At 49.9% G+C, this 19,007-nt stretch overlaps 1 protein-coding gene across 8 annotated transcripts in view; it reads left to right on the top strand.

The window, feature by feature from the left end:
- LOC119458301 (uncharacterized) overlaps positions 1-19,007 on the top strand; it is a 125,255-nt gene that overhangs the window by 43,893 nt on the left and 62,355 nt on the right. Inside the window, exon 6 of one of the 8 annotated variants that reach the window (XR_007467958.1) lies at positions 101-398. The exons of the other annotated variants lie outside the window; for them this stretch is intronic. The gene's annotated coding sequence lies outside the window, so the exon portion shown is untranslated. The remainder of the gene's footprint in view (positions 1-100; positions 399-19,007) is intronic. 8 annotated transcript variants of the gene reach the window in all.

The following is a 19,007-nucleotide window of genomic DNA, read 5'->3' as shown; positions in this document are numbered from 1 at the left end:
TTATTTCGTAAGTGTCAAGTAGTATGGGACTTCCTCTCGATTTCAATAAGGAGAAGTGATGATTCATAATTCTTTCTCTCCCTCTCTCTCTCTCTTTCAGATTACGGACATGTTTATGACCTCCTAGTTAGAAATTCCTCCATTGTGCAGGGCCCTAGCAATGGCTGTAGGAAGGCATTTGCAAAGTTCACAAGTACATCATTCCGTATTTACCAACCAAAATGCCAGGGCATACTTTTCCAAAGTACTGAACCAGAATTCACCGTTGGACCGAAAACGCCGCAAAATACGCACCTTCGTTAGATTATTGTTGCCGCTTTGTCGGTATGTCTATGCTAGCGTCGTTGAAGGTTATTAAAAATTATTATACTCATTCAGCCCATATCTTCAATTTCAAGGCACCCAAGAAGACATGAATGCTTTTACATCTCTGTATAATGTTGTTTCTCTCTTACTCTATAATAAATATCAAATTTTGTTACGATGTAATTTGAACAGACAAATAAAGATGGAACCACGAAATCACATGACGAAGTCGCCTTAAGGATTCTGATTATTCTTCAAAAAGCAGGCAGTAGTGACAACGGGGCATCAGACAGTGAACCGAAGCTGTTTCTTCAGATTTTCTTTTTTCCCGCGGATTTCTGCACTTGGGCTCCAATCATTGCCAGGTGTGATGGTTATGTTGTGGGCCCAGGCCTCAAACACACAAGGATGGCACAATGAACACAAAGAGGCTTTAATGACACGGAGACGGCACTAGGACGACGTACACGATAACACTCAGAATGCACTTCTAGTTGTCTGTCGCTTATACAGCGTCACCTTCGGATGAAGTCTTATAGCGTGTCGGTATCACACAATCACATCACGAGGGGTTGCAGTGATTACTCTGCCTACCCAGCAGTGGAGCAGGCCGGATCAGGCACACGAACAGCCAGACCTGTTTCTCCAGCTCACCCAGGAACGCCGGCCTAGGGTAGATGGACAGCTCGGCTCGTTCGGGTCGAAAGCCCAGACCAAGCAAAGGCTCAGACCGAGCATAGGCTCAGCCCAGGTACAGCGACAGCCCGGACCACTCTCCCAGTTCAACCAGGAACACCGGCCTGGGGTATAGGTAGACTGCTCGGCTCTACGGGATGAAAGCCCAGACCAAGCAGCTCAGACTGGTGACATGGCTGCCCCTTCAGCGCCTGCCACCGGCCCTTCTTCTTCCTCGTCCATCGCGCACCAGAACAGTCACGCAGATTCGACCGCGCATATCCAACATAGTCTATTCCTATCACACCAGGGCCCTCAGCTAACAGCTGCAAGCGCTACCACTGCAATGACTGTCTGTGGAAGACTGGAGACCTCATGTACCAAGAACGTCCACGTAAACTGCTGACGTGCACCGACGGGCATCGATCTGGATGCCATAAGAAGCAAGCTCTTCATTGCTGTTACTGCAACGGCCATCGAGAATGGGCTGAATGCTTGCGCCAGACGTGAAAATGTGCAACGTTCTGGAAAGAGCTACAACCTCTATTCTTAATAGATGACTTTAGAGTTTAACCATTATGTGAGTTTACGTCAAGAACTCCACAGCCTAAAATGTTTGAGTTGGAAGTGAACGACATTCAATCCTGGGTCAAACTCCGGTCTGAGAAATGTGATGTAGTCGTAAGCAACCAGAGGCAACATAACGTGGAAATAATTTCCCTTAACATACGCGTAACCAGAATGTACCAGGGGTGATCAGAAAGTTTTGAAACTCGTATATCAGGAAAACTGCCAGACCTTAGAAAAAAATTATAGTTCAACATATTCTCCCCTCACACTAATGCACTTCTCCCATTTTCCTGGAAGGCTTTTGATACCTTGCAAAAAAAAACTTTCTTCCTGGTTGCCAAGCAACTCCTCTGCTGTAGTTCGATACGTGTTCAAGTCATCAAACCTCGTTCCCTTGAGGTGTTTCTTCAATTTCGGAAATGAATAAAAGTCACCCGGGGCCAGGTCGGGACGGTATGGTGGTGTGGTCCAGCTGTTCGAAACCACACTCTCGAATGGCAGCCTGGGCAACATGAGACCTGTGAACCGGGGCGCTGTCGTCCAAGAGGAGGACAACATTTGTCACTAATCCTCGGCGTTTTTCCAAGATGGCTTTATGCAGTTTTCGAAGAATGTTGGCGGAATATTCGTCTGTAACTGTGCTACTGTTTTCAAGATACTCGATGAGCAGGATCTCCTTTGCATCCCAAAAAAGTGTCCCCATCACTTTCTTCCCTGAGCGTTGGGTCTTGAATTTTTTCACCGGAGGGGACCCCGAATGCCTCCACTGCAGAGACAGCTGGTTTGTTTCTGGGTCCCCCCTACTGATAAACTCACGTCTCATCCCCAGTCACAAGGAGGAGAGAAAATATTCTGGGTCGCTTGAATAGAGGTGAAAAAGTTCCCTTGAAGAATGCACGCAGTGGAGTTGATCTTGCGCTGAGAGGTTCCGTGGCACCCATCGTGCCGAAACCTTCAACATACCCAAAACATCGTGGATGATTGCGAAACCACTGGCATAACAAATGTTCAATTCTCCAGCAACTTCGGACACCTTGATAGGACGATTATTCATGATAGGGCTCTCTGCTGAGGCTGAATTGTCCAAATCGGTTGAAGTGGTCGGCCGCCGTGACCTTGGGTCGTCTCCCATGTGCACACGGTCACGTTTAAAATCATTCAACCCCGGAGTCACTGCAGCTTATGAAGGACATTCACTGCCATACACATTCATCATCCAAATGAGGATTTCTTTCGCAGAACATCCGTCTTTGCACAAAAATATAGATAACGCTGTGGTACTCAAGCTTGAAATCGTGGGAGGACGCAATGTTTGACTGACTGATGCAGACCAAGTAACGAACTGGAAGGCTTGATATTCAGATTTTGCTAGGCTGGAGGGATGACCTAAACGAAAGGTCGAGAAAGATCACTGAGATATTTGCTTATAGCCAAGTTGCAAAACTTTTTTGATCTCCCCTCGTACATTACCACGTCATGTACTGCAGTATATAGAGTGTGGTGAAAGACGACTACGATGGCAACGACATATGCGACACGACGCGGCGAATAAAACAGCACGAGGGTTGGTGGCAGAAGAAAAGGAAGAAGCAGACACATGCGAAGGGGTAGCTGCGACCACGAGGGCCGATGGAACGAGTGCCGAGCGAGGTTCGTGGAAGCAGTCCCGAGAGGGCTACCCGGGTGTACCGCTGGACAGCATCGTGGCGGGTCGCAAGCCACCGAACCGAGGTCCTGCCCGTGTCCCGTGTCTGGCCAGTTCCTGAGATCTGGCAGTTCCTGTGCATTCGGGAGTCTGGTGCGTTCGCAGTTCCGGGGTCAGAATCCTCAGCCGCCAACCAAGCGGCTTTCGCCGTGTCACCGCCCCTGCCTACCCAAGCCGCCGGCGACGCATTCGGTGTGTCAACGAAGGTTCTGACCACATGTGAGCGACCACTGGGGGGGGGCGTATACCGCGACGCTCGGAGTTTGCGCGTTAGTGGGCGAGTGATGGAAACTTTGTAGTCAGCCGCGTGGTAGGACTTCATACGCTAGCAGATAATATGTGCTAGGGAATCTTACTTGAGTCTGTGTAAAAGAGTAGCGTGAATTACATGTCTGTCTGTGCAACCCGTCCCAATATCGCCTTCGAGTCTTTCCTCACCGCACCGCACGTCAACAAACATGACGGTCCACGTTGTTCCTTTTACATTATCTGGCGTCCGCGAACAGGACTAAACTCTCGTAACACCTTTGAGAGTCTTACTTTCTTGCGTATGGTGGTTGAGGATGGATGCCGAAAAACTGATAGGTCTCGGTAAAGAGTTGGGACTCACATGCAAGGCACTCCAGCAGTGGATGGATGAGCGTAGCAGAGAAAGAGAACGCCGCTCACAATAGTGTGAGGCTGCCAAAGAGGACCATGCACGAGAGTTGGAGCGGCTAGCTGGAGAACACCAGTGGTTGGAACTACGACTTTGCGTGCAAGAATTGAAACAGCCAAGTCAAGCAGTCACAGCCGACTCAAGTGATCGGGAAACGAATAATCAAGGTTTTCGAAGCCCGCACAAGTTAATTCCAGCGTTCAATGAAGCTCGGAATGAGCTTGACGCATACATTCAGAGGTTCGAGCGAGTGGCCAGAGACCAAGGGTGGCCTAGCAACAAGTGGGCCCTATCTCTGAGCTTGTGTTTAACTGGGGAGGCACTCACTGTCGTCGGGCGCATGTCCGCTGAAGACGTGACTGATTTTACTAAGCTTAAGGCAACATTGCTCCAGAGGTTTCGATTTACGGAAAGGGGTTATCGAATCAAGTTTCGCGAGGCCAAGCCCGACAATGGCCAAACAAGTCGCCAATTTCCAGGCAGGTTGATTGGGTATTTTGATCACTGGCAAGAGTTGAACAAAACCCATAAGACAGTATGACACCTTGAGAAACAAGGTTGTCTCCGAACAATTCTTGCGAAGACGTGATCAGAAGCTTGCCATCTTTCTGGAGCAGCGAGGTTGCAAAGGTGGATCACTATCTCGAAGCGCAATGCCTGACAAATCTGGCTAGAGGTCGAGAAGAAAAGGTGTATGTGAAGAGTGGGACACAAGCTAATGAGCCACCAAGCGGTCAAGCGAAGCCCCATTGCTTCATATGCAACAAGCAAGGACACAAGCCGTCGGACTGCTGGTCTAGGACTAGCGGATCTAAAGCTGCGACCGGTTGGAAAGGGAAGAATCCTGGGCATGGATCGGAAGGTTTTACCAAAAACCCGAAGTACCGCAACGAAGCTTCGTGTTCTCTTTCTCAACGCGGCCAACCAAGCGCAAAAGATAGACGGCAAGAACGGAACACACATGCTGTAAACACATAATACCGCAGTTCTGAAAATATTGGTTCAGGTGCGCAAAGCACCGTTGGGCCAAAACTACGAACAGAAGGAATACCTACAACAAAAGGGCATCTAGAAGGCCAACCCGTAACTGGAGAGATACCGGTTGCGACACTGTTGAAGTAAAGCGCTCTCTTGTGCCAGCAAACAAGTTTACTGGGAAACGCGCATTGTCTATTTATTAGATAGTTCCGCACAATACCTTCCAGAAGTTGAAGTCCAAGTCGACTGTCCGTTCTTTAAAGGCACTGTGCGTGCCATATGCATGGAGCGTCCATTGTATGACGTTGTTCTGGGCAATGTTAACGGTGCTTGCCCCTCTCTCGAGTTACCTGGAGGCACAGATGCGAAGATGGAGCCTACTGCACTGCATTGCCAAGAAAGTACTGAGGGTGGGCCGCACGACAAGGAGAAGACCTACCCAGTTCACGTTACTACTACAGTTGCTGTGTCACATTCCCTTTCAACAAGGCTGCCAGTAGCCCTTATAAACCCGCTAGACGTCACTCCCGATGCTTTGGCAAAGTTAAGAAGGAAGATCGAAGTCTCAGTGGTTGCTTCGCGGACGTAGGCAAGACCAAAACCACGCGATCTACCACTGTTACATTTATAGTAGTGAATGATATTCTCTTCCGGCGTTATAAATCTGCGACAAAAAGAGAAATCGAACAGCTTGTTGTTCTGAGAGATTTTTAGGATTCCGTCCTGAAGATAGCGCATTAAAGGATCCTCTCTGGTCATCAAGGGACAAAGAGAACGGTCGATACGGTCTCAGAAGAATTATACTGGCCTGGCGTCCAAACTGATGTCACCCGGTTCCTGAAATCATGGGACATTTGTCTGAGGACTGTCCCAAAACACCTGGTAGGACGTGTACCTCTTGGAAACATGCCGATGATCAATACTCCTTTCTAGCTGAGTCGCTATTGATATTGTCGCGGTACAACGCCGAGAGAGGACAGGGAGCCGTTCTTCAAGAACAGCAGGACAACCTGTTCAAGCAAAAAAGAACACAGACACGTCTTCTTCGTCGTCAGCCAAAATCCCACTGACCCACTAGACGGAGTCCGTTAATGCTCACGGAGCACACGCGCCATTTGTCCTTCCCTAGAAGAGCATCGTCCCGATGCTATACCAGAAGTGCCACTTGAGGAAGTAAGGGTCACTCGCATAGTCATTCACTCACATACGGCTTCATGCGTACAACATGCACAAGTTAGGGACGGTGCGGGCGGCGCCTCGTACAGCTGGGGCTATCGGTTACGACCTCGTAGGTGACATCACTGAGCCGCCGCAATACTCGATATGGGCCGAAGTATCTTCTTAACAGCTTTTCGGAGAGGCCTCGTTTCCGTATGGGTATCCAAACCCACACTCTGTCGCCGACTTCATAGCTTACGGTTCTACGGTGGGCATCATAGCGGCCTGCGTCATAGGCTTGCTGCTGGCAGATCCATACGCGCGCGAGCTGCCGAGCCTCTTCGGCGCGTTGCGTGAACACATCGGCGTCCGTTTCAGTGTCGTCAAATTCGTGTGGAACCATTGCATCCAACATCGTTCGTACATCCCGGCCATGAACAAGGGTGAACGGAGTCATGCGCGTCGTCTCTTGTTTGGCGTGTTGTACGCAAACGGGATATAAGGGAGGATGTCATCCCAATTTTTATGTTCGACATCCATGTACATTGAAAGTATGTCTTCAATTGTTTTGTTAAGGCGCTATGTCAGTCCGTTGGTTTGTGGTTGGTAGGCGGTCGACTTCCGATGAGCTGTTCCCCTTAGCAGCAAGGCGTGATCTAAACGTGCAGCCGTGAATGCGGTTCCTCTGTCGGTAATTACGACGCTTGGGGCTCCGTGTCGCAACACATTCTTAATGAAAAAGCGCGCCACCTCGGCTGCTGTGCCTTTCTGGATGGCCTTGTTTCAGCGTAACGTGTCAGATAAGCGGTTGCGACGAGAACAAAGCGATTCCCTGCAGTGGAAGAGGAAGTGGCCCAAGATATCCATTCCCATTTGATGAAATGGTGCTCGAGGAACCTGGACAGGTTGCAGGAGGCCGGCTGGTTTAGTCGGAGGTGACTTGCGCCTCTGGCAGTCAAGACAAGTACGAACGTGATGTTTCAGGGCCGTGGTGAACCTCGGCCAGTAGTAGCTTTGCCGCACTCTGCCCAATGTTCACGCTGTAGCCTAAGTGACCAGAAGTCACCTCGTTGTGACAGGCTTGAAGTACTTCCGAACGAAGAGCTGCAGGAATGACGAGCAGGTAGGGGGACCCGGTAGAAGAAAAGTTTCTTTTGTAAAGGACTTTGGCCCGTAAACCAAACGACAGTCCTCTTGCGAAAACTCTAGGTGCTTTCGCAGACGTTCCCTCTAAGTAGTTGAGTGCAAGCAACTCAGGGTCGTGCCGTTGAGAGCACAAAGAAATTCTGTATCGTCTTCTTCGAGTGGAGAAGCCGACTCTATCGGCGATCGAGACAGGCAGTCAGCATCCGTATGTCGCTCCCCGACTTGTACATGACCGTCATGTCAAACTCTTGCAGCCTTAAGCTCCAACGTACTAATCGTCCAGACGGATCTCTAAGGTTCGTCAACCAACACAGTTAATGGTGGTCGCTGAGAACTTTGAAAGGGCGGCCATACAAATATGGGCGAAATTTCAGAACCGCCCATACCACGGCGAGGCAGTCTTTCTCAGTTGTGGAATAATTAGCCTCTGTTCATGAGAGTGTTCGGATTGCGTAGGCAATCACTGTTTCCGTGTCCTCCTGCCGCGGCACAAGAACAGCTCCCAAGCCAACATTTCTGGCATCCGTGTGGAGCAATGTAGGAGTGGTCTAATCAAAGTGGGCAAGCACCGGAGGTGTCTGGAGACGTTGCCGCAAGACGTTAAATGCACCTTGCTCTTCATCACCCCATACAAAAGGAGCGTCGTCTCTCGTGAGGCGAGTTACCGGCGACGCAATGCGAGCAAAGGCTGCAATAAACCGCCGGTAATAGGCGCAGAGGCCGCGGAAGCGCCGGAAAGCCTTTTTGTCGAGTGGTACGGGAAACTGTGCGACAGCAGTAATTTTTGCAGGATCCGGCCGGACACCGGCGTGACTGACGACGTGACCAAGAAACTGTAGTTCCACAAAGACAAAGTGGCACTTCTCCGGCTTCAGGGTGACGCCGGCGGATCTTATGCACTGCAGAACTGATTCAAGATATTCGAGGTGTTCTTGAAACGTTGCGGAAAACACGATGGCGTCGTCGAGGTACACTAAGCAGGTTTTCCACTTCAGACCGGCAAGCACAGTATCCATGATGCATTGGAACGTAGCAGGGGCACAGCACAAGCCGAAAGGCAAAACCTTAAATTCATACAGGCCGTCTGGCGTCACAAAAGCAGTTTTTTCACGGTCTGTGGGGTCTACTTCGATTTGGTAATAGCCGCTTTTTAGGTCCATTGATGAGAAGTAACGTGCGTGTCGAAGCCTGTCGAGAGAATCGTCCATACGGGGAAGCGAGTACACGTCTTTCTTCGTCACCGGATTTAGTTTTCGGTAGTCCACACAGAAACGCAAGCTGTCGTCTTTTTTCTTGACTAGAACTACAGGCGATGCCCAGGGACTCGTTGATGGTTGAATCAAGTCGTCTTCAAGCATTTTTGTCACCTGTTGTTGTATGGCTTCACGTTCTCTGGGTGCCACACGATAAGGATTTTGGTGAATGGGTCTCGCCGTATCCTCTGTAATTATTCGGTGCTTTGTTAGAGGCGTCCGACCGACTCATTGAAGTCGACGCAAAGCAGTCGACGACCTGGGCCAATAGCGTAAGAAGTTGTTCTCGTTCGTGTGGTGGCAAAACAGTGCTGCCGTCAAGTGCGGGAGCTGGGTCGTGTGTAGGCGCTTCTTCGAGTCGTGAACAGCAGCCGCGAACATCCGCAACACCGTCAAAATAAGCCACAGCCGTGCCTTTTGGAAGGTGCCGTCTCTCTGTGCTAAAATTTCTTAGCAATAGGTTCGTGCGCCCGTCGGTGAAATTTACAATTCCTGGTGCGAGCGAGATACAGTGAGTATGCAACACAATGGTTATTTGGTCGGCAATTCTTTCGCAATGAAACGGTACGTCACAGGCCACCGAAACAAGAATACATGACCGAGGTGGGATTACGACGTCATCTTCTGTTAGACGAAAGGCATTGTGTTGCGGCGATAAGTAATGGACTAAACCAGGGCTCTTATAAAACGTCACCATGCGGTCTGGAATGTTAATTACGGCGCCATATTCCTTTAGGAAATCCAGTCCAAGAATCAAATCTTTACAGCACCCAGGAAGAATGATGAAAGTGGCCACGAAATAAAAATCTAAAATATTAATTCTTGCAATACATCTTCCAGTAGGCATCAGTAATTGGCCGCCTGCCGTCCTTATGTGAGGTCCCGTCCATGGCGTCTCTACTTTCCTTAGGCGGAGGACGAGTTCCTGACTTATTATAGAGAAGTCAACACCAGTGTCCGACTAATGCTGTCACTGGCTGCCCATCCACGAAAACATCAAGGTCGGCGGTCACAATTTCTTCGGAGTCGGTGGGTATCGGCTTCTCGGCGTTCTGTAGCAGGCGAGTTGTGGGCTTTTTATTGTCTTGTGGCGGGCCTGCAACCTTACCCCAGAGGTCATCGCCTTCAGTTTCCCCGGCAGGGGCTGGGCGACCTTCGGCCTTGAAGGGTTATTAAAAGTACGTCCAGGAGGTATCCTGCGTGGAGGGGTTGGAGAGTGCGACCGATGGCTGAAATCAGTCTGATCATTGGGCACGGATTCGTCATTCGGATTCGCTATGGGGGGTCCCTGAAAAGCAGCGTCGTTGCGGCGTAGGTGGGAGTCAGCCATCTGCACGTCGACCATCAGACCATGGACGAAGTGGTTGAAATGATGTGTCGCGATGCCAGCAATGGCGCGAGATATGCCCGGCACCCCCGCAGTTAAGACAGAGAGGGCGCTTATCGGCGGTGCGCCACGCGTCGGATCTCCGAAATTGTGGCCGTCTCGTAGGGTCGTGTTGCGGGGTGGTCCAAGGTGCGGCGAATGACGGCTGGCGGTGGGACTGCATCGGCATCACGGGTGCGCGCCGCAATGCCTCCTCTTGCGGCGGCGACTAAGGAGCGGCTCTCGGAGGCTGGTTCTACGGGGGTGTGGTTGTAACGGGTGAGGAGCATCAGACAGCGGCGGCATAACTCATGGAACGCTGGTGGTCGGGAAGATCGGCGGCCGCTAACGCCTGCCTGATTTCGTCGCGTACCACTTCGGCGATTGACGCGACGGGGCTATCCAGTGTCGGTGACAGTATCCGGTGAACTTCTTCTCTGACGATCTCTCTTATCATTGCACGCAAGGAGCTCTGATACTGTGCAGTCAATGTGGCTGCATTGATTGCGGTGCTGGTTGACAGTCGATTGTACTGCCGGCATCGTTGACGAAGGCCCCGCTCAATAGCCGTAGCCTCCTTGATAAAATCAGCGACGGTGACTGGTGGATTCCGCACAAGCCCCGCGAACAACTGCTCTTTTACACCTCGGATGAGGTAGTGTAACTTCATATCCTCGGTTATGTTCGGGTCGGCTCTAGAATGAGACGAGCCATGTCTTCGGAGAACATTGTGGCCGACTCATTGGGTTGTTGCACCCGTAGCTCCATCAACTGCTGGGCGCGGTCGCGTCTGTCGGCACTTGCAAACGCCTCGGTGATTTTCTGCCGTAAAGTCATGTCATGTCGATAGGCTAGCTTCGCGGTTCTCATACCAAGTGCGGCCACTGTCGTCAAGCGCGAAATAGAGGTGGGGCAGCTTTTCACTGCTCAGTCCACTGATTAATCTGGGCGACGCACGTACTCGTGAAGGCAGTATTTAATGTCTTCGAAGGCTGCACCGCGATAGCGATCGCGAACCAGCGGATGAAGGACAGTTAACTGTTGTTGACTGGGAGACTGGCTGCATTGGGGTGCTTGCGGTGGGCTGGTTCCGGCCATTGCCAGATGTGTGGAGCTCCTGGAAAGATGTGGTTGAAGAGGGGAGAACTCCAGGGTAAGGCCTAGCAGTCGACGACTGAAGCGATGCACGGGGGTCGTAACTAGTGACAATGCGTCCGGGCTAGATGAACGACTCCCAGAAGGAGTCCAGAGCATCAGGCGTGGTCAATATTCCCAGCACCTCCACCACTGTCGCGGTACAACGCCGAGAGAGGGCAGGGAGACGTTCTTCAAGAACAGCTGGACAACCTGTTCAAGCAAAACAGAACAGAGACACGTCTTCTTCGTCGTCAGCCAAAATCCCACTGACCCACTAGACGGAGTCAATTAATGCTCCCATCGTCGTTGTCGTCTGCCTAGAGCACACGCGTCAATATTAGACAAGTTTTAGTTTAACGTTAGCGTAATATCGGGGTTAAGGGAAATAGCGTTACCGTTCCGCAAACGAACTTTGCAGAAAGAGAGTTTTAGTATAGCGTGATAGCGTAGTTTACGTGCGGGACGCTATTCCATTACGCTTTGAACTTCGCATACATAGGGCACCTAATTCTGTGTGTGTGCGTCCGGAAAGTGCGGTAGGCAGCGCAATAGAAGCCAGAAGCACGTTGTATTTTTACTTCCCATGTCCGCCGATCTGCAGCGAAACAGACACGCAGTACAAGCTGTCTACCATAGCCTCCGAAATATTCCAATCTCAGAGGCCATATGCCGTCGTCGCGCCTATCTCCAAACTTTACCGACAGGTGGCGCTCGCATCTCGGAGAAAATTTCTCTCGTCAGGCTTAGGCGCGTTCGAAACAAGAAGCGATCTGGGAAATTCCTCAAGATTACCCATAGCACTCTCTCGGTGAAGCGGCATGAGACTATGCAAAAGCCGTTTACGCAGTCATTTGCTGCGAACAAAGTGAATTCTACAAAAACAACGCCAAATTCAGTTCGAAGCGGGCGACCGGGACCACCTCCATGTTTTACGTAAACTACGTGAACCACGCTAACACGGTAACGTTAATTCTGAGAAATAGCGTGCGCACGGTAAACGGTATGGGTCGTTTAGCGTTCTGTGCATGCGCATTTCGATCCTGCTATTCCGGTACGCCCGCAATTCCTGGTAACCACGCTAAACTAAAACTGTCCTATTATCGGACCACTTTCCTCTACTTCCGCTAATGGTAACAGATTTGTTCTTACCATGGTGTACTTCGCAACACGTTAACCAGACGCAGTTGCTTTACCAAGCATTGACACGGAAACAATTGCAGAGGCATTCCTTGCGATGTTTTGCCGCGTTGGAATCCCACGGGAAATAGTTACCGACCGAGGTGCACAATTCACCTCAGCGCTCATGAAAGAGCTAAGCCGGCTGCTTTCCTTTAGACGGCAACCCACTACTCCATACCATCCAATGGCAAACGGCTTAGTTGAACGTTTTAACGGTACGTTGAAGCAGATGATTCTGGGAATATGTCAAAAAATCCCCAAAAAATTGGGATCGATACTTGGCGCCACTGCTTTTCACGTACAGAGAAGTCCCACAGACTAGCTTGGGCTTCTCTCCTTTTGATCTCCTTTACTGGGCGTTATGTACGAGGACCGATGACTATCCTGAAGGAGCTTTGGTCTAGGAAACATTTCAATGAAGAGACCAAAACGATTTACGGCTAAGTATAGAGCTGCAAGAACGACTCGAGCAGACATGTCAACTAGCCCACGAGGAGCTTCGAAAAGCGAAAACTACACAAAAACAATATTATGACCGCAATGCAAAGGCACGACACATTGCTGTGGGAGCCAAAGTTTTACTGTTGCTACCATCCCAGAACAACAAATTGATCCTAACGTGGAAGGGACCATTCGCCGTCATTGAATAGAGAAGCGACCTTGATTACGTCGTTGACTTGGGCACGCGAAGAAGTGCATTTCATATAAACTTACTCAAAAAGTATGAGGAACGATGTTCCTTACCATCGGCTGAACACCAAGCTGCTGCAGCGGTCAACACCCGAGAAGATGAAGGGAACGACCCGCCATTTATTGCACTGAACAAGAAAGAAACTTACCAAGACGTGAAAATTGCCATAGAATTTCTTGATGAGCAAGCCGGTGAAGCAAAGCAAACGTTGTCTTTATTCCAATACATATTCTTGCAGAATGCCAGTCGAGAATACCATCTCGTAGAATGCCAGTTAAAAACGACAACGGACACGCCGGTGCACGTCCGGCAATACCCGGTACCTTTTGCAATTGAAAAGGCTGTAGAAGATGAAGTGCAGGAAATGCTAAAGCAAGGAATTATAGAACCGTCGAACTCGGCATACCAATTCCCGGTGGTGGTGGTCGTGAAGAAGAAAGATGGCAGCATGCGCTTGTGCATTGATTTTAGACAAAAAAATTGTGTCGTCATCATGGATAACGAACGAATACCACGAGTAGACATGATGTTCGCCAAGCTGGGCAAGAGTCTGTACTTTTCCAAGTTCGACTTTACGAAAGGGTATTGGCAAGTCCACATGCATCCCGATTGCAAGCACACGACAGCCTTCCAATCTTCGTCAGGTCTCTATCAGTTCCGCTTTATGCCTATTGGTATTAAGACAGCTCCAGCTGTTTTCACAAGACTTATGAGAAAAGTAGTGGACGGTATCCCAAACATCTACCACTACTTCGACGACGTCTTAATTGCCACCGAAACATGGGACCAACATGCTCACACACTTCGGCGTTTCTTCCAGCAAGTCAAAAACACCTGTCTAACTATCAAGCCCTCCAAAAGTGAAGTTGTCTTCACCTCCGTGAACTTTTTAGGGCATATTTTAGGCCACGGCGCTCTATGCCTGCAGATCGAGACTCTTGAGATAATTGAAGCAGCTAAGAAGCCAACCACTAAAAAAGAAGTCCGGTCATTGTTGGACCTTACCGGATACTATCGAGACTTCTTGCCAAATTATTCCAAGGTATCAGTACCCCTCACAGAACTGACCCGCAAGCATGCGCCCAATCAACTGATCTGGGAGCGCCGTCACCAGGAAGCTTTCGACGAATTGCGACGATTACTTTCTGAGCAGCCCATTCTACTATCTGCAGATTTATAACAGTCGTTTGTTCAACGTGCAGATGCATCGTCGACAAGCCTCGGAGCTGTCCTCCGGCAACGCCACGGTGGTGTTCTGCACCCGGTTGCATACGCAAGTAGGAAACTGCTGCCCAGAGAAGCACACTACTCCGCCATCGAACGGAAAGGCCTCGCCCTTGTCTGGGCCATCCAAAAGACTCATGTTTATCTCTATGGCAAGAACTTCGTGCCTACAAACTGACCATGAACCACTATCATACTCTAATTCCGTCAAGCGTGTGAACAACAGAGTATTGCGCTGGAGTTTACTGGTTATGGAATATGGCACACATCAACGGCAGTGACAACATTGGAGCAGATTACATAAGCAGAGTGTCTTAGTTATCCAAGTTATATGTGTGTACATAGCCTCTGTTGCTGTTTATACACAAGTGCGTGTTTTTCTTCTTTAGTACTGTGTGAACTGTGTGGCAACCTGTGAACTGTCTACTGTGTCCGCTATCTGTCAGCGCAACAAGTCCTCCTGCTGCAAGCCCACTCTGCATGGCAATGTTGTGTAAAGTGAAACAACTTTGTTGTGTGAGGGGTAGTGTGGTGAAATACGACTACTATGGCAACGACATATGCGACACAACGCGGCAAATAAGAGAGTACGAGGGTTGGTGGCAGAAGAAAAAGGAGAAGACGCGAGCGAACGGGCAGCTGCGGCCACGAGGGCTGATGGAACGAGGGCCGAGCGAGGTTCGTGGAAGCAGTCCCGAGAGGGCTACCCGGGTATACCGCTGGACAGCCTCGTGACGGGTCGCAAGCCACCTAACCGAGGTCCTGCCCGTGTCCCGTGCCTGGCCGGTTCCTGAGATCTGGCAGTTCCTGTGCTCACAGGAGTCTGGTGCGTTCGCAGTTCCGGCGTCAGAATCCTCAGCCACCAACCAAGCGGCTGTCTCCGCGTCACCGCCTCTGCCTACCCAAGCCGCCTCCGACGCATTCGGTGTGTCAACGAAGGTTCTGACCACACGTGAGCGACCACTGGAGGGGGGGGGGGGTGTATACCGCGACGCCCGGACTTTGCGCGTTAGTGGGCGAGTGATTGAAACTTTGTAGTCTGCCGTGTCGTAGGACTTCATACGCTAGCAGATAATATGTGCTAGGGAATCTTACTTGTGTCTGTGTAAAAGAGTAGTGTGAATTGTATACGTCCGTCTGTGGAACCCGTCCCAATATCGCCTTCGAGTCTTTCCTCACCGCACCGCACGTCAGCAAACGTGACAGTCCACGTTACTCCTTTTACATAGATCAAACACACCTTACCATTAGAGCAGGAAATAACACATGCAACATTAGCATGCCATGGTGGGATAGTCGGTGAGGCAGATGTGCGCTGCGTTTACATGTGCACCAGTTTTTCATGTGATTTTGTGAAGGTACTCTACACCGAGTTCTTAAAAAGAAACCCTAGTTTATCGTAAGTGGTTTTGCATTGCTATGCACCAATTTTTGTATGAAAAAATTTATGAGGGTTGAACTTACAGCTTGGAATCAATGCGAAGCGAAGCTTTTTTGAGGCGTTGATTTAGTTCCCGTGTCTTTGGCGTATATGAAGCTCGCACGAGCACATATACATAGCGCAACAATGCTCCGCAATCTGCAAAATATTGGCTTGAATCTTCATTATTTCAAGTGCGTCACCCACTTCTTGGCTAATCCCCAGTGTGGGTTTGTACCATAGTATGAAAATTGTCTACACGCGCCGATTATCTGAGAAACTTGGTTGTCCTTCGCACGATAGAAGCACATGCGATATTGACATAACGGTCAGAGCTTCGCTTAGTCGGCAACACACCACAAGAAGAAGAAGAAGCAGAAGAAGAATAAGCAGCAGCAGCAGAAGAAGAAGAATCGATGCTTTGCCTTTAGGGCGAAACTGAAACATTTAAGAAGAAGAAGAAGGCGCCGAGCAGTGCAGATATGCTCACATCGGCTCCCGTTCTTCTCGTTTTCGACAGTTCCTTCAGTAGGACCCACGGCAAGCTATACCTTTTGTGAAGCGCCAAGTTCCCAGGACTCTGCTGATAGTGGACTTTCATCGGTGCGTAGATTTTCTCTTATGGTCGTACTTTGAAGCTCTGACCACGCCACGAGTGTGCCAACCCTAACGGGCTCGGGCAACTCTCGGAGCGTCAACGAGGGTAAGTGTAGGCGTAGCCACGCGAATAACTACTAAGCAGCGGGAAACCATGCCTGCGACTGTGGCCGTCGAGGGAATGGAAATCGACCCCGAAGATCGTATGCCCCTAGGAATGCCTCGACGTATTCAAAGCTGACACTGTACTACGGTCCCGAGCTCTGGCCATGGCGGTGGCCCTAATGGAGCAACAATCCAGTGAGCCGTGTACCCGAACAAGTTACAGAACATTCTAATCATCTCTACCCCTCACGATGAAAGCGAGAAGGAGTACGTAAAGGTCCGCAAAATTCACACGAAGCTCGGCGCCTTTAAGTATCAGGGTACGTCGCCGCTCCCAAAGGAACGTGCAAAGGTGTGACTAGGAACATCGACCTCTCTCTGGACGATGCAACCCTGACGAAATCCAACGGCTTGGGAAGTCAGTAGAATAAAAAGCCCGCGGTAGTCGTCATTCTCTTCGACGGCATGCGGGTACCAAACACTGTATTGTGTGGCGCTGCCCTCGCTCAGTGCTCATTATACAAGTGGCAGGTGGACGTATGCTACGCATGTGGAAGAGTGAGTAACCGATCCGACGTCTGTTTTTAAAGCGAAGAGGAAAGGAACAAGTGCCGCGGCTGCGGAAAGATCAAAACTTCAAACAATGACGAGGAGAAGCGCCAATGCCCGCCCAAGTGTAAGGCATGCGGAGGCCACAACGTCATCGGGGATTGCGCGTGCAAACATCGTTACCAGATCCCATACATCGTAAGGCGTCGACACAGAAGGCGACGGCAAAGAGAGCGAATTGCGCAGAAGGCCGGAGGAGACGACATTGACCTCAGCGGCACCTACACAAGGAGGGACTCGATAACATCCGCGGCCGCATTCGGCGACTCAGCGACGCGAGCACGCTCGCAATCAGGTGGGCGCTCCCGCCCCAGGGGGCACTCCCGCTCCAGGAGGCGTTCCGGCTCCAGAATCGGCCAAGGTACCTCCAGATGCCGATCCAGGTTCCGTTCTTGCTCGGCGAAGCATACCACCTGGTCCGGCAAGGTCAAGGGTACTGGATCATGGCCCAGTACATCCAGGCACAAGGCAGTCGGTAAGGCACAGCTAGAACATGCGTCCGGTTCCCGCTGTCAGGCACTCGAGGCGCAAAATCAGCAGCTCAGGAGAGAACTTACCGAGCTCCGCGAGGCGTTAAGGCGCAAATCACAAATCGCCATGAGATCACAATCGGAGAAGCACGCCTGCTAGCGGGTAAAGTCAAACGCAAACCCCCAACCCCGAACCAGTCAGCGAGACGGAAGAGGACGAGGAGGAGGAAATGGCGGACCCGAATGAGACTACGACCGATGCCTGGTGCCGTCGGGTCAGCCGCCACAACTAAGCGCATCAGAGGCAAGCTAACTGCCAGACTAGCTTCCTTCGAAAAGCGAATCATTCGAGTTGTTCTGCAGGATAGCAGCAAGAATTACACAATTAGAAAGACCCAAGATCCATCCAGAGGCAGACCGCTGAAAAAGAAATCCCAAATCCCGGAAACGGTGTGAAAGGGCCATTCTATCATCCCCAATACTCAAAATGGCGATCGCAAAAGACCTAAAGATTTGGCAGTGGAATTGTACGAGTTCCCAGAGGCGCAAGGCCCCGCTAGGCCAACTCATCAGATCAATAGCGGATAAACCGCACGCGATTCTCTTATAAGAAACGTTAAGCTGCGAAGAAATCTCTTTCCCGGGTTACCAGCGCGATCCCACTCTGTCGGGCTCACTCAGATTTACACTCACTGAAAATCTGCTCAGCCGGGTTCACTTGGACTCAAACAAATAAAAGCTAAGAGAACGACTTTCTCAGAGTCAGACTCACGGGTCAGTCTGAGTGAGTCGATGCAATAGAGAGTGTGCCGACCTGCGGTGGTTCATGTGTTCATCATAGTGAACGGATGGTGTATCAATTATAGACTTATCGTCAGCTCTCCAGAACCTTGAAGAACACCTGAGTCTCTTTGTTTTGATTAGAATAAACGTAATTTAGGGAAAATAATGCTGCTTTTTGATCAGAGATGCTTGTCGATCGCTATAGTACATGAGGTAATATACGTTATTCTACCTTATCCAAAAAATAAACTGATGACGGAATTGATATTGAAATAATTTGTGCCCTAGAACAATCTTGTAAATACCTGTAATAGATCGAAATAGAAGGCGTTATCAGTAAGTACATTTCAATAGTCGTGCTGCCTCAACTATTGCCGTCTGACCCTCAATATTTCCGAGTGCATCAGCTATAACTATTGTGCCCAAGAAGGATAACACTTTCAGATTATGCACAGACTACCAATCGATATACGAACAGATAGACATGTTTGCATTTCCTATGCCACGGATACATCGCATAATCAAAGAAATCGGAGGATTGTGAGTGGTTCTCGCGCGTTGCTCTTTACCTGCTTATAAGGCAAATTGCTCTCCAAGAACAATGCAAGCAGTTTACAGCCTTAATTAGACCTTTCAATGTGTACGAATGCGAGAGGATCCCATTAGGTTGGAAGACTCCGGGTGCCTGGTTTAACATATATCGGAAACATATATGACAAACATATAGGAACAAACAGAATAGGGTGTGTTTCAGCTGGAGGAAAAGTGTGGAGACGGTTAAGCCCTTCATAATAAAAAATGTCTCAGTTTCCCCCGAAATGCGAAGCATCGATTGCGAATAGCAAATCAGTGGATAGCTGTACCAAGTAAGGATCGGTAGTGTTTTTCAGCCGTATAAGCTTGTAAGCATAGCCATACTATTGTAGTGGACAGTGCGCTTGGCGTCCGCAGAACAAGAAGAAAGGAAGAAGAGCTCG

Source organism: Dermacentor silvarum, chromosome 7 (genome assembly GCF_013339745.2).
Source record: "Dermacentor silvarum isolate Dsil-2018 chromosome 7, BIME_Dsil_1.4, whole genome shotgun sequence".
NCBI lineage: Eukaryota > Metazoa > Arthropoda > Arachnida > Ixodida > Ixodidae > Dermacentor > Dermacentor silvarum.
The sequence above is the reverse complement of the archived record's forward strand: the minus strand, read 5'-3'. Positions and strand labels throughout refer to the sequence as shown.